The 16,958-nt window shown below is 39.9% G+C and overlaps 1 protein-coding gene across 19 annotated transcripts in view; it reads left to right on the forward strand.

Moving 5' to 3' along the window:
- Window positions 1-16,958, forward strand: part of KALRN (kalirin RhoGEF kinase) — a 496,146-nt gene that overhangs the window by 246,056 nt on the left and 233,132 nt on the right. The gene's annotated exons all lie outside the window — the stretch shown is intronic.

Genomic DNA, 16,958 nt, shown 5'->3' on the forward strand with positions numbered 1-16,958 from the left:
AAAGGAGGTAAAAAATGGTCTTTTATTTGCAGACATAAAGATATGTTTGGTGCCTTATCTGGAGAATATTGCCACAACCAAGATTTTGTGCACAGCTCTGCCTGTGCTGGAACCATGCTGAAATACTAATGCACCTTTCAGTATCTCTCAGTTTCACATTGAAGTCATCAGTCAGTCCACTGATTATTGATCAATCCATTCCCTAAGGGAATGTGACACTCTTTTCAGTGGTTAATTTGTCACAAGTGAGCAATTAGCTGTAGGTACTCTGCTGTTTTTGAGAAAACAGCGTTTACTAGAAAAAGAAGGATTTCAAGTGTAAAAAGCAATCGAACCATGGTATATTTCATCTTCTTGTGTGGAGGCAATACAGATACAGACCTTTCAGTGGCGATGCTTAGGTGATCTTTACATTATTACCATTTGTGTAGGGCAGGTACCTGTGCTATGAGTTTGCTGGCTCAAATGAACTGCACACCCCAATGTACATAGCCCACCTCACAGAAATAGAGTTCATACCGTACAGGCTTGCCTCTTAGAATTCAGGCTCCAGGGAAATAACATTTCTGTCAAAAAGAAATCCTTTTGAGTACAATCACAACAGTGTAACTGACAGTAAGAATGAGATGCCATTTTCATAGCTGCTAAATATGCAAACACAATCAACAGATGTTACAGGACTCTGCTCGTTCCTTAGGGTGTGGTTTGTTTATGGGCCCCTGTACAGCCTGAAACAGATGTTGGTGGCAATATGGTACTTGCTTTAAATGAAGAGGCTGAACGCTCTAATCGTGTTTATGGAGCATTCTAATGTCCCTGGGGTTCTTTATGTCACTGCCTTCCTCCCAGTGAAACGTGAGGTGGAGATGGAACAACAAAGCTGTCACAGGCAAAATAGACGTGAACCAGCATGGAAGGGGGACAGGCCACTTGTATGCAACATGTGTACATTTGTGGTCCTGTTAGTGCCATAGTTGAAGTGCACCAGCACAGACAGAACTGTGGCTGTAGATATCCTTCACAAATACGTGTGACCATTTCTTTGGCAGACTTGAGAAGTTTGCTAGAATTTATACCTGCTCATTTTTTCCCATGAAACCGCACAAGTATTCATGCCATATATATAATTAAAACTGAGATTTAATGTAACAGATGCTTAATTTAAGCAACTTCACTTTCATTATGTACCAGCAAACGTACTGCATGGTAATGAAATTCATAAGCCATATATTAAATAGAGCACATACTTGGAATTCAGCTAGAATGCTCTGCAAACTTTCTCAACTTTGATATATTATCTTAATACAATTTTGGGGTTAAAATCTTAAAAACCAAGGCATTGTAAATTCTGGTATTTTTACATTTTATCCAACTGCGGTATATAACATCAATAGGTATCCATATTAGCTATGTATTCTTTATCCCTTAGGGTTACTTACACTTTCGTTCAATACCTCCACTCCAAAGCTTTCTTTTCCATCTTTTTGAAATCAGTAGCAGTGCTTAAGAGGTGCATTCGAGAAACACATTCAGACTTTTACTTCCTGCTTAATGCAGGGCAACGAGACTCTGTCACTGGTTTTCAAAAAGTACAGGTCTTTTGTGTGTAATCTGACTTTTGGTGAGGGGGGGGAAACAAGCAGTAAGAGTTGCTGGATTCCAATCAATTTAGAAAGCATCACTCTGTGTGAGTTCTGTTGGCAGCAATCTTTCCAAATTTTTCTCTTAATGGGTAGTTATTATCTGGGAAACAACAGCTTAATGACAGACGTGTTTCTGTCCCAGCACACACTTCCATCCCTTTGTCCTACTTAGAAAGTAGAGAGGAAGAGATGAATCATTCTGTTCACTAAACATCTGTACTATTCAAAATGAATGCTTTGTAACTCATAAGTGAAATTAGCAGCTAAACAGAAATATGAAGTGTAGATTCCATGAGGAGGAGGAAGATCTCTGAGCATGCTTTTTGGTTTGTGTTTTTTTTTTTTTGGTTGTTGATTTGATTTTGTTTTGAAAGTAATCACCTCCTATGTATCTGTCGTGCAGTTCCTATTATGCTTGCTTTTTTAAATAGCTATCAGCTGGCAGGTGAAACTGTCTACTAGTAAGTTGTCTGCTAGCCAAAGTAACATCTGCCTTATCAATATTGAATAACTTTTAACTAGCTTCTTCCTGGTTCAAATCAAAAAAAGGTATGTGGGAGAACAAATCCTGACAGGAGAGGCCTGAATTTACTAGAAATTGCTGTCTTCTAGACTGGCAATGATACAGCGTAGTTTCTCAAAGGAAGAGTTCTTCCCTTTCTGCCCAGCTTCAAATTTAAGCTTACCACTGTGCATGTCCCATGGCTCACCCTCTCCAGGGTTGGCCAATGCAGTGAAAAATTCAGGTGGAAGATCACAGAATCACAGAATTTCTAGGTTGGAAGAGATGATCTGGCAGACCTTACACTCACTCAACTTCTTCATCTCTACCTTTCTCTTCATGTCAGCTGTTCTGCATCAATCTTGTCCTAAAAGCAGATGTGAACAGGGACTGGTTTTGTTATGTTTCGTGTTTCTACTACAGATTCCAGGATTATTTTGCATGCTCTTGCTCTATGCTTAACTGCATTAATAGTTTTTAGTAAAGACAGATCTCTGAGAACGGATCCTTTTGGATCCCAAGAGATCAATTATTTTTCATTTAACTACTCTAATTAGACTTGACAGAAGGTTCAAATACTTAGTCATGCAATGTCAAGTTTCCTTAAGTCTTGCAAAGCTGGGTAGCTGGATGAAAGTTTTATGTAGTCCAGGTGTGTCCTTTGGACTGGATTAAAGGGTTATTCTGTGTTAGACAGGGCTTGTTCACTTCATTTTTGATATCTTCTACACCATTTGCAAGGCCAGAGTACACACTGCATGCATTGCTAGCAGGTCATGGCAGTGTTCTGAGATAATCTCCCACCGACAAGGAAATCCTTTTGACTGTAATTTCGTTTCGGTTTGAACTGCACTGAAAACATTGAAAATGATAAATTAAAAGAAACAAAAGTAACTCCTATTCTGAGAAAGAATGTATCTGTACAGTCAAGTTGTAACCAAAATAGAAGTTGTGCTATAGAAAAAAAGTTTAAACAAACACTGCGGATTGCCAAGTTACAAGTATAAGAAATGTTATGCTATAAAATGTCATTAAAATAATCTCTACCTCACACCATCAGACATTTTCCAAGATTATTTGCTGTTAAATCTATATGTAAATACAACGATATCAGTTTGCACATGTGAACAGAGGTAAATACTGGTGTACTAAGAACTATGAGTTATGAACATATAGCATTTTAAAGAAGGGAAGAAAATAAATGGAGTGAAACTGCATTTGCAGCCTTCACAGGAAATGGAGCACCATTCACACAATAGAAATAGCAGATAAGACAATTTGTGAGCTGTTATGAGGCTCTACACAGGCATAAACTGACAAGGAACTCTTTTAACACCAGAAGTATTTAGGATCATTATAAAAAAAATGTTGGATTGCCAACTGTGTAAAAGACTTCATTGCTTCTCTTGTTTTTCAGAAGTTCTCTATCATTTCAGATAGGGAAGAGCTGTGCTGTTTGATCCCTTAACACAGCTGTGGGAGGAGGTGCTGAGATTCTGTCTTACAAGGGAGGAAAAAAATCCCTTTGACATTCATACTGTTATTCTGTAATTGCTGCAGATGCTTTAGCCCATTTATGGTAGCTTTTTCTTTTTGTCCCCCTCTGCTCTGGGTCTTCTGCTTTTCCAGACTACTTACCAGCAAATTTACACCATTTCAATTTCTGTTGAAAATTGAAATTGTTCTAATGTTGTTTCCAATTTTGCCTGCTTTGCCCTGTTACATCTTGATTTACCCTGTCTGCCTTGGCATGTGTCTCTCCACTTTAATATGTTCCCTTTGCACTCTTGAACACCAACAGTGTAAAATAGCAAGGCACAACGAGTGTTGTACCATAAGCAGATGTTATTGAACAGCCTTAGAAATAACTGTAGTAAGTTTATAGCATTGTTTTTCACTCCATTGCCTTCCCCTATCCCCTTGGTTTAATATACGCAAGAATTTTGTCTGAATTCTCTCACTTCATAAACTCATTCAAATGAAGCTGTAAAGCCCAAAGCATACCTATTAAAGTAGAAGAAAAATGGAGACCTATCAGATGCATTATTGAAATGGTCTGTGCATGCCTTGAAGTTGGTATTTTAAGGCACTTTGATGGTGGAATAATCAAACTGCTGCTCTTATTCTGCAGGCGTCGTTCCTTCTTGTGGAAGTTCTTGGTCTTTCCACCCATCTGTGTATGCACAGACACCAACACCCTGCCTGACACAGCCAACCTTATTCTCTACAGATTCACATTCTACAGACTCACATGTTTCTCACATGCTGCTTCCTTCTTGCTTCACTTTGGTTGTGATGATTGACTGTAAAGGAGGAGCTGGAAAATAGGTGGACGTAGAGGTCCTGTCTGTACTGGTGTTGTTTGGCTTTGTACAATGTCTTGATTTAGCTGGGGTGGTTCTGCATGGAAAAAGGAGACATGCACCTCATGCCAGGTGAAGACTCACAGTAAGCCACAGGATGTCCATCACTAATAAACCCTTATTAGCAAGTGGATACCAGTATACTAAGAAAGCTAGGACTGTTGCCATACCAGTTGTAGTGATGTGTCAAAGCCCTTTTGTTATTAAAGAAGGTCAAGCTAGACCAGAATCAGGTTCATCTGGGTTTCTCTAAATTTGTAGATCTGTGTCCTGTTGGCTTCATGCCCAGAGACATTAATGAGCATAGCTTTGGTTTCCTTGTGTGGTTATCTGCCTCTGGTGATGGATAAAAAGGCCATGTGGCCACACTGATATCATTACATTTACCAGCTGCCATTGTTGTGGGAGACCGCAAAGTATTGCAGAGGAAAGGCTGTCTCTCTTCATAACCAAGCACTTTAACTTGTAACATGTCTGGCTTTTACTGGCCGAGAAAACAGATCATTCCCTGTTCCCGCCCTGCTCCACTTGTATGGAGAAAAATGTCCTGCCAACATCTATCTGCCTCCATACACTGTCCAAAAACACTGAATACTTCATGTGATGTGTGTGATCTACATAGTCCATTTGCAGAAGAATGCTGGGATGTTTGTGGTGCAGTTCATGATTCATTTAGCTTTCACACAAGACTTTAGAGGATTAGGTCTGTACATCCCCCACATATGCATGTGGACAATCAGTTGTTTTGATCACTTCAAGGCAATGACTTCTCCAAAATTCTGTAGTTTTCTATCACAGTTTGTCACAGTTTGTTTCAAAGAAGGAAGAAATCAGACTATATGTCTCCTTTTTTGCTTTGTTTACAATAAGTACCTTCACTGAGCCTTGTAAAACAATAGATTTATTTGTAAACAAGAGCAAAGTAAAAAGAACATTAGAGTCAAGTCAAGATTATATTTACTGCCATATGACTTCAGCTACAGCACCCTGCAAAAACACGTCACCGCTCTCTGCGCCATCTGAGCAGATTTAGCTTGTAAATTACTACCACTGACAGATAAATAATTAAAACATTAGAAGCATCCTAGAGAATTTTCACAGCCCCTTTGGTAAATTTATCAACTAATGAAATGCACTTAGTTTGTCACTCAAATGTTTGAATTGTCAAAGCATTACTGCTGTACTTTCTCTGAGCTTACAAGGTATTTGTGATCTTACCATCCATATGGTTGCAGTGGTACCTGATGGTGAGTAAAGTTTGAACTCTGGTTGTACTGTACCAAAGAATTAATGAAAAAAGGAACTCAGGAGTCAATACTGGTAAAAACTAGCTGGCAACCTTGTCCCAGTGGGAAGTGACAGAAGAAAATAATCTTTTGTCATCCGAGACCAAGAGATAAATAAATAACACTGCTTTTACAAACCTTGCCCTTCCAGATCATTGTTGAGGCCAAAGTGTCCACACCTAGTTTATTATCTAATATAAATATCTCACCACAGAATTTGGTAGATCACAGTAAAACTTTTACCTACCTATCTCTAAAGGGCTAACTTAATAAGATGTGCACATGCTTACAAACCCACGTTATATCCTTAATGGCCTCTTTCTTGGTGCTTGTCTGGTGTATAATTTATGCCATAAACGACAGTAAGTCTGTAGTAAAATGATTTTTGTTTGTTTGTTTCCATCCCCTTTTTGTCACAGACCATGCAATAAAATATCTTGGCAACTGCTTCCCTAGAGCAATTTTCATTCCATTCTTTTGTTCCTGCCAAAGGAACTGGCACCTTTTCAGGCTGTGTGAGTGCAAGTCCAGGCAATGAAGAGGTTTGTGGCCCCACTCATCTTCTGAAGAGGGCTGACAAGTAACCAACACTGTCACTGACTTGAAAGTGAAGTGGTGCTGATTAGTATCCTGCAGATCCTATGAAATGAACTAATAATAACATGGCCATTTAAATAACACAAAGCTTTGTGTTTCTGTCCTGGTAGTCACACTTGTACCCTCTAACCAGTGATCAGTGTCTCATGTAAGAACAACTCAGATGTCTTAAGAAAGCAGCCCAAGAAGTTAATTGCTTTAAATTCTTCAAACTCACATGAGAGAGCAAGCTGTGTTCTGAACTTCTGACAACATTTATATCAGTAATCGTATATATCAGTGTTATACTTTTTGTGCCAAAAGTTTTTACAAAGAAATATGGGTTTAAGCAATTACATTTTCATTTAATGATATTTTTTCAGGAAATTCCTTAAGGCTTGTTGATTAACAGTACTGTATCCTCTGCAAAATTTGATTTAAAGTGTAACTTGAAATTATCTGGAATCAACCTTTTATCTTTCTTACTCTATATAGTTATTAAGCCAAGTAGACAATTGTTCTTTGTGCTTTTGAGGAGTCACTGATTAAAAAATAATAATGATCACTTTTTAATTTCCACACAGAGCAGAAGCACTAGGGATATCAAACTTCAGGGGCCAGCTTCAGTTACTAACTGAAGTTTACTTAGTATTGATGTAAGAGCAGTGCAAGAACACTTTGATGAGCTCCACAGCTGTCTTGGGAAATAGGATCTGAAGAAATTTGAACCAGCCAGCTTGATCTCTGAACCTACTTAAGTGAGAAGAGGAACAGAAAAAAATAATCCTTTGTGCCCCCGAAACTGTTTTTTTGTTTAGGATACTGTCTGTCCTTTAAGACACAGTCTTTACATATGGTCCATTTTGCTGCTTTCTGAACTGGAAAAGTTTGGATTCTTACTAAGAGTTTAGGAATCTCTAAGAAGGCCTTCCAAAAACTCTTGAAAATCCTGCTGACTCCTCCAGGCTTTGAATCTACCTCATAGTGAATGGAGAGGATGCAACATGTTGTATGAACAAATGGAAAAGATGATATAATAATACAGTTACCTCTCAGGAGGTAGAGGCAGCTCTCCGTGGTCTGGATTTATCCTGCCTGTCTTTAAGAACGTAACTGAATCATCCAAGTCAGGAGCCTAATGCATAGTCTCCTTTTATAGTCAGTGGAGAGACACTGGCATCTTCAGGGAATGACTCAGTCTGTCTAAGATCTGAATTGTACTGTGGATACTCTTTCTGTCAGGGGAAATAATGAGAAAGGAGGCTCTCCAGGGAGGTCCTTCAGTTTGATATTACCTGGTGTTGGGTGAGATGAATTAGGATGCAGGAGACCAATCCTGCGTGGTGCTGAGCACTTCTAGCCACTATGCCAGGCCATTCAGTGCCTGTCTGATCCAGGGTTCACTGTGCAGCAAACTTGAGAAGTCAGTCCTAGGGAAAGTGCTAAAATTTGCTGTTGTTATGCTCAAGCAGAATCATCCGCCTTATATAGCATATCCTCGTTGTTTAGTTCTATACCCAGATTGTTTGCATGTCAGCATCCCTGAAAATACGATGTTTAGTTTATTGTTTTTGAAAGGCATCATTGGCTCCCATTGTCATGGCAAAAGGGGGGAAAGAATCAGGCTCGTCTGTTTCTGATTAGGCCTACAAAAATAGTAGGGCCGCAGTGGTGAAGGAAGAAAAATAATTTTCTCCAGAAATATATATATATTTTTGAAAGCAATTGCTAGAATGAGTAATTGTCACTAAGGGTACAGAGAAAAAATAAGGTCTCTGAATAAACATGAGCTGGAATGCTAGAAGGCTTTTCCTCCTGCAACTTTAAGAAGTAACAATAACAGTAGTACTTCTTGCTTGTTATGGTTTCTTTCATCTCAGGATTATGGGTCTTCTGAAAGGTTGATGTTAAGCAACTTGCCAAAGGTCACTGAAACCTTCATTGCCAGAACTCCTCATGTCAGGATGTCTGATTCACAAATCCTTGCTCTAAACCTTCAAAGCCATTGCTAGTCCAGTTTTACCCCTGAAGAGAATGTCTTACGGGATTTATTTGGACTATGTAGAAATGAAATATGGGTCTGTTATGCTAAGAAATAAATATGCTATTTTGGGCATTGGTTTAGGAGTCTAAAATAGTCTTTCTTTTCTACTCCATTTGTTTCCCGTGATCTTTCCTTCCAATTACCTCCTCACATGATCTCCCAGCCTTTTCATGATTCTTCCTGTCACTCAGTGATCAATCCTCTTTCATATTGCTTTTGACTGATGGCCAACAAAAGGTATTTTCATTAAAGTGAGAAAACAACTAGCCAGACAACAAAGAGGATAATGTTAGCTAGTTGCTGAAGTATAACTATAATGATTTCACGGTGTTTTCCTGCATGGGGCAGCTGCTCAGCCAGCTGGTTACTTTCTGCCTCTGGCAATGACCTGCGCTCACAATTTGAGATTATTATGTCTTACTGTGTAGCGAGGCCCAATTTAGGTTGAGCTGATCTGGCACCATGACCTGTTTATGCTAGCTGTTCCTCTCCAGGCCAGTCATTCCCACTACCTCTCACTACTTCTAGCAGCTTTACCTCAACCCGTGTCACAAACTAGCTCTGCTCCATATAACTGTGCTCCTGTTGGCTGTACCTTCAGTAGCATCCCTACCCAGCCAACTTGATTGAAAGGTTCTGGTTTTTCTGTCCTTGGAAGTTAGTTTGTGCACCGTCTAAGTCTGAACACAATGCTTTAGCTCACAGGAGACTTTTAAGCAACTACTTTTGTTTCATATTCCTCACAGGGAGCTCTTACAACAAAGCCTCTTGTTTGTTTTGTAAAGTTGTAATCTTTGGATTGCAGTTCTGGAAGCCATTGCCTAGGCTGGGGTGACCCCCAGGCACATTTTAGAGCTGGTAGGCTCTAAAAGTATACTCCTGTATACTATTACAACTATAAACTTTCTTTTATGCTATGATTCCCTTTTTAACAAAAATGTCCTTCAAACATAAAAACCATGTAAAACAAACATATTTCATGCCTGTCCACTGGTCTTTTATATTTCTCCTCCTGTTGGTCTGACAGTTCTTTACTTGTTCCTTCTTCCTGCCTTTTGGAGTTTTTTGGATGGGGGACATGTGTCGAGGGATGGAGAAAATTACTTTTATTTTTGGCTTCAGCCACAAAAAGCATTTTGAGCTTGAGATAATTTCCTTCCCAAACCAGCGTGAAAAGTTAGGGGAAAAAAAAAAATCACAAAACAAAAACAAAGCAATAATCACTTATTTTTCTTTTCTTTTCTTTTTTTTTTTTTTTTTTTCCTCTAGAACAAAAGGTAACTTTTAAAAAATCAGAATGTATTTGGGGTGTTGCTTTTGCTTGCTTGCTTGCCTCCTCAGGTTTTTTAAAGTGTTATGTGGTGTCAGGAAACAAGAAGAGCAGTAAGTTCAGGATGAGGGGAGAGGGGATGCTATATGCTGGGAGCCACAACCCACCCCTCACCCCCACCCAAAAAAAAAAAAAGAAAAGAAAGGAAGGAATGAGTTTTTTTCACAGAAAACTTCACGTGTGAGGAAAGTGATTTTTTCATTAAAAGAGATGCTTATGGGAAGTCCCCAACCACTTCTGGTCCTTGCTCTGCCCATGACTCACACATCTGGAGTCCTTCAAGTGTCTTTTCTCTCCTGAACAGTTCAAGGTTGTTCCTTGCTGAAAGAGCTTTTCATAAGTCTCATCCTGCTTGCACATAAATCTTAGTTTATTTTTGCATCATCTCAACCAGTCTGCCAGGGGACTTAGGGCTCAGCATCCATTTGTTTGCCTCCCCACAAACAGCTCCTCATTGCCGTTATCCGCAGCCTCCTTTGATCAGTCTGTAAGGTCGTTGGCCCTTCACCCTTCAAAACCCTCGTAAGATCCGTTTCTTCCATGACCTTTGGAAGAAATCAGCCATATGGTTATGGGTAGGTTACACAGCAATGCAAATGTCCTGAGCTTTTTATTTTCAGTTCTGTTGTGTCTTTCACACTGAGTGTTTGGCTCAGCATGGAGCCTGTATGCCACATGCCAAACTTCTCACACATCTCAGCAACTCAGCCCTTTCCCCGCTTATTTGCAGCACCGAGCTGTGACTTCTCTGTTCAGGGAGACCATGTGTCGTATGCAGCTGGTTGGCCTGAGCAGTGACTGACCGACAGGCGGTGTGAGCAGAAGGGATGCCGTGGTGCCAGTGTGAGTCCCTGAGTGGGACCCTGTGGTAGAAAAGCCCTGCTGGGAGGCCAACCCCCAAAGACAGCCTTATGCTGCCATCCTTTCTACCCTGGGCACAGCATGACACACAGAATATCTCAAACTGGGAGAGAAAACATTTGAGGAGTTAGGTTAATTGTTTAAAAGACAAACAAGTGATGTTAGAAAAGTCTCTGATAGTCGGGAACTGCCAGGATGGAGAAGAGCCACTCCTGGCATTCAGGGCACTTCTTGTTTGTACTCAGGTTTTGCCTCAAGTTTCAAATCAGGTCAGAGCCCCGTGGAGGAAAGGTGTTTTCCAATGTGGTGGCACAAAACCCAGCCCCAAGGGGCTCTGACCCTAGCAAGGGTGTTTGAGGCTGCTGCAGTGCTATACCATCTTGCATAGTTTTTCTGTTACTGAGATGACACTATGTACCAAGACCCATTTATCCCAGTTGGAGGTTGTTCTCATACTAAACTTGTCTGTGCTGGGATTATAAGCCTGGTTAAATGAAGATGATTAAATAGTCTGCTCCCAACAGTAACCTAAGCAGAGCTTTATTTAATATTCTGGTCGATCAGCAGTTTTTTCTACGGCGAAGCAGACAACTCAGCACAGTGAGGGTTGTCAACATTAGGCCTGGAGCATAGTGCTTGCATTAAAGACTGCTCTGTTGTAAAGCTCATCTTTGCTTTATCAGTCCTTTCTATTTGTTCATTGGCTTTAAACATCTTATTTACTAACAGTTCAGGTGGGTTGATACTATCAAGCTGTCGATGGTACCATCTTAATCCATGTCTAAATTCACAGTGCAGTCCAGGTTAGTAGCAGGTCCAGACAGTGTCCCAGAGCACCGAAATTAGAAGCCAGTCATGTAGGTTGTTTCCTTTCCTACAGAGTAAATGAGGAGTTGTTACCCAAGGTAGGTGCCTAACCCTGCTTACCATTACACTATTCCACTTCTGCCTACGCTAACAGTTATGCTCTGGTTACAGCTGGAGCTAAAAAACGTAGTAAATATGTCCTCCAGTAGTTTTGTTTTGTTTCCTCTCTTGAAGCCTTTAGGCACATCTGTCACTGACAGAGTTAAAATCAACTGCTCTATTTACATACTCGAGGTTAATGTACTTTTCTAAAGAGTTCATGACACTCCTTTGGTCCCTCCTGTGTACGTGCTGTATTTCTTTAGGGACATTGTACATTTTGGACAGTCCTACTGAGAAAAAACAAATTAAGTGAATTTATGCAAGGAATCTACTTTGCAAGCCATAGTGGGCTACTCTTAAAAATGACAATAATAATAAAATTAATAATCTCTTCAGGATCAGATGCTTTCCCTCACAAACATGAAAATCAGCACTGGGCAATTAGCTGTGATGTTAGCAGTTAATAATAACTTCTGTCAACACCTTGGAGGTCTAAATCATAACTTCCTATCAAAAATCCAAATCAGCTGGGTCCTGCAGGTGTCTCTATTTACTATCAGGACTGCAAGTGCTGATTTTCTGTTCTGCTCTGATGCCAGAGAGGTCAAATACAGAGTTACTGGGGGGGATTATAGAGGAACTGAAAAAAGCCCTAGTATGTTTGGTTGTAGCATAGTCTGAGCACTGTTAACTGTTTCTTCAGAGCTTTCTCCTCTGTGGATCAGCTGGCTCTCTGGCTCTTTGGGGGATGATGTGCAGGAGGACTTGAGTTTTTGGCACTGTGTCTATACCATTAGGGTTTGTGATCATCATGAGATCTATGATTTCTCTGTCTGTGTTGCTGGTTCTTATTTAGGCTCCAGGAATCTGCACTTTCAGCAATAACAGCTCAGTCCTTTTGCTTCTGGGATGTCCTAATCCTACTTCAGAGCATGTGAGGAGGACCCTGGGTTTGGGCCAGACTTGGTGTTCAGGTGTTTCTCTTCTTGAGAGAGCTCCAAAGAGCATTCTAAAATTGTGGAAACAACGGCAATGGAAGATAAGAGATTGCTTGAGTAAAAAAATAACAGCTTTTCAGGTTGCCTTTGCTTCAATGTCTGCTCTGCATGGCACATTTTTCTTCCCATCCTCTTGAGCTGAGAGGGGCCCAGGGTGTTCTTTCAGGAAACTCTGACTATGTCTAAGCAAACAGCCTGAGGTCTGAGGGAGCCAGACCTAAGAGTGTAGCTGGGCCCAACCTTGGCTGACCTGGTGGTTGTGCCCTGAAAAACTGGTCTGAGAGGGCAAATGTGGGACGGGAAATAGGGACCTGGGGAAAGTGAAGTAGCCACTAAGCCTTAGGAGGAGTGAAATCTGTTCAAACTAGTGCTACAAACAGCAACAACCAAAATCTTCTAGCTGCTCTAGGTAAGAAAATATTTCTGTATTTCTGCATATTACCCTTGATAGGAGATTGACATCAATTAGTTGTATTGCTAATTCATCGTGCTACAGTTAAGTGCCAGGTATGTTTCCTAAGTGTTGCAGAAAAGGCTCACCAACAGCAACACCAGCAGAGTAATTGCAAAAGAAAAAAATCTACCCACAAGCCTTGAGAAGCCTCATGCAGAGCACAGCAGCATCTTTCTGTGCTGATGCAGAGCACATTTTCTGTGTCTTGCACAGAAGGAACATGCACAAATGTCGTTATTTATAGCTTCTCCACCCACACACAGCTTTGAAAACTTGCTGTAAAAGAAGTTAGCATTTAAAGAATACAACAGAGGGGTTTTTTTAACCTGATGATTTTTTTTTCCTTTTTTGATTTCCTTAAAAACAATATTCTGGGAACAATAGAAACAAGCCAGGCATCAAGGAAGAAACATTAGTTCTTCATTTGTCTGTCTATTGTTCCCTTACTTGGAATGTTTTTAGAGAGGCAGTTTCCAAATTTTATCAAGTAAAACATTTGATCAAGAAAATGAAAGATAAGTGGGATGCATTTGATGAATGGGAGCCTTACCAAAGGAAAGCAGCATTAAGTTGAAGGAAGTCCTTCCTCAGGGTAAGAGAAGCATGTGTTCACACTCCCTTATGGAGAGCTTGCAGCCTAGATGACCACATTCAGTGAAAGAGCAAGTTGAGGCTGCATGACCTCCGTCACTGCTCAGAGGAAATGGGCAAGTACTGTACTCAAAATGCCCAGCCTACACCCAACCAACTCTGCCAAAGCCCTGAATTAAATGTGCTGTTCCCAAGAGACACATGACTAAATGCTGCATCTCCCTAATTACTAGGGCTGGGATCAGCTCTCTCCTTTACGTGAAGTGAAGGTGGATGGTGCCAGAACACATCACATTCTCACTTATCCAAACACTTGTCAGTTTTAAACCATCAGAATATGGTTATAGATGTGAAAGGCTTGGGTGAAGAACTGTACAAGTACAAAATGGCAATCTGTAGAAAGCAGTGACAGTTATTTTTGCCATGTAAGTCTGTGAAAAGGTAAGGAGTTAAGTTGGAGCTGCTTCCCCTCCTGAAGTGAGCAGCCCTCTTCCTCCATGGGAGGGCAGCATGCGTGGAGCAGGCAAGAATATTTTTGACTCTTGTACAGTTCTACGCTCATCTCAATTCTCTTGGAGTGAGATAGGGGTGGAAATGGAAGAACAACACCCTTGCAAGGCCTGACACAGCAAGGAATGAGACTGCTAGAAAATATAAGTCTTGGTGCTCAGGCCACAGCACCGCAGGAGATATTTAGGATGTCTTCACTTAGTCATGCTGTTAACTTTTGAACCCTTTCACAACTAATTCTTTTTGCACACTTGTGCATTAGAAGCTGATAAGAAGAAGACAGCCAGGGAGAGTTTTTCTGGAGTGCTTTCCAGTGCAGGAGCTGTTGATTAACAAGGGATCGTGCTGCAGGGACAGACATGGCTGGCCAAACTCTTACGGTCCTGCTTCCAGATGGGTTTGTAAACATAGGGTAGCTATGGGTGTTGGAAGCAGTGAGGAGTCTGGAGTCACTGAGTGTATTTTCGCTTATTGAGGACATTCTGGTACCTATTTGTCTCTTTTATATTTGTTGTCCCACATCTCAGTAGTTGTATAATTTACTGAAGTACATTCATTAGTATCAGCTGTGCTACGTAGGGCTGTCACTACTATAAAGAGCAGAACATGGATGTCCTGCTTTTGGCAAAACAGTATTTTATTTTTTTAACCACTGAGGTTAGATTTTGTTGTTAAAATGAGAAACTGTGCAGAGGTGAACCTTTCACATAGTGTCCAGGAAACTCATAAAAACACCTACGATCTGATTTCATGGGGACTTGTTTTTCTGGTTGAATGTAGACAAGGGAATAAAAGAAGTTTTTTTAATGTTGTAATTGGCTCTGCATTTAATCCTCCTTGTTAATTTAGTTGCTCTATGCAGCAGAATAATACTGATAGGTCTGTAAGGTTGCTTTTCCTTCCAAGGGTAAAAGGGACTGCATGGCTTTTCTTTTTGAAAAGACCTCTTTAATTATGTGGTGGTATTTGGAATAACTACAATTAGAGGAGAAAAGCAGGGAGTGATTAAAAAATCATACTTAATAGCAGCTGCATTAGTTCTCTGGCTTTTGAAAGAGATGCAGGCATGGCTCAATGCATATTTACCAGATGCTGTTGTGATGAAAAGGAAGGGCAAAATGGAGATGACAAACTTCTGAGTGACTTCAGGAAAGGTTGTCTGTTGTATCATTTTGAGAGTGACCTTCATTGACAAAAGACTGAGGAAGTATCAAAATTCGTATTTGTCGTCCAGTGCTAACATCCAGTCCTAAGAGTATGTTAATCAGTGTAGCTCTGATTACACCTTCTCTACAAAAAGTTAAAAAAAAAAAAAAAAATCAACAACAAAAGAAGAGAACCCCCAGACCTCAGGTTGCTTCATTTGTGTGATAGCAGAATGCACCAATTAGGTCTCAAGCCAATTTGAAAGTAACATGTATGACCACCTAAGATGAATCAAATAAAGACAAAGCTGGTTGGCTGGCACATTATTTTCTGAAGATGAATTAGTTATGGACATATAAATAGTTCAAGCTACGGTGTTTCAGATTTTCTAGATATATGTTCAGCAATTAGGTATTTATACTGCAGTGAATTTGGAGCAATTTTCAGCTGATTTTATAGCCCTGCTTTCAAATTGATTGTCTGCTCATTTGTGTATAGCAGCCATGATGTTGTTTGCTATTTATGATATTTTAGTATGTTCAAGTATTGGAAAAGGTTTCTAGAATCCCAACCAGATTTAGAGCCACATATTGCTAGAGGCTGCAAAAACTTAAAATAAAGGCAGCTTTCACTCCAAACACTTTCTCTGTCAGCCTCACTTGTTTTGACTGTAAGTGTGGTTAATGTCATTTTACAAATGAGAATGGAGGCAGGGAAGTTGAGTCATTTGCTGAACTGCAGTGCTGGGCATTGAACCAAATTGCTTAAATTCCAGTCTACTTTTGATATGAAATCCTTGTTGCTTTTTGCTTATTTCTTAAAGCTCTCAAATGATTTGACATGATTAGCCAAACAGAGTGAGCAGAGTAAGGCACTGTTCCCTTCCTCCACGACAAAACTCCATTAGCAGAGCTGTATCTGTACATTAGGAGTGCACTTATCCACATTAGCCTATATGCAGCTTGTAACATGCTGTCAGAGGAACCAAATTTGTTCAGAAGTTGCTAAATGGGACATAGAATGTGGGGTTGAAGTGTGTGTTTGGAGGCTTGGATTCTGCTGGATGAGTAATTAGCCCCTGCCTATCTTTTACAAACATGGTATCTTTATCAATATTTACTGAAGTCAGTTGAAATTTTGCTGAGGATTTTGGTGGGAGCAAGATCTAAGTTTTAGTGTCAGATTTAGATATTTCTGAATTTAAAAATAATGGAATGAGAGCCAAAATGATGATTCCACTTTTAAAAATGAGGCATGATCAAACTTTATTTCTGTTCTTAAAAAAAATGTTTTTAAAGATACTGTATCACTAATGTAAAATTATAATGAAAGAGGTGGAAAAAAGGAGCTCTGTTTTAATTGGGATGGAGAAACCACAAGTGCAATGGCTGACTTTTGTTTAGGGTTTTATTATAAACCATTAATAATGGCAGGAAAAGCCAGAGGATAAGTTCCTTTGTATTTTGGTATATTTTCTCAGCTAGACCTTTACTTGACATTACCCTGCTGTGACAGGGCCAGGGATAGGAGAGAAAAGAAATCTATTTTCAGCTATGATTTGGAATGCAACAAAGAAACTGTGTTTTAATTGAAATCAGACTTGGTGTGCATTTTAGTCATTAAAGAGGATTAGGATATATTAAGTCTCCTTGAGTCGTTGTGGGTTTGGGGGAACTTTTTTTTTTTTTTTTTTTTAAATTTTCTTCTGATTCTTGGTGTTTGTTCTTTCTTTGCTGGTGCTGACA

The sequence above is a fragment of the Anas platyrhynchos genome, chromosome 7 (genome assembly GCF_047663525.1).
Source record: "Anas platyrhynchos isolate ZD024472 breed Pekin duck chromosome 7, IASCAAS_PekinDuck_T2T, whole genome shotgun sequence".
Lineage (NCBI taxonomy): Eukaryota > Metazoa > Chordata > Aves > Anseriformes > Anatidae > Anas > Anas platyrhynchos.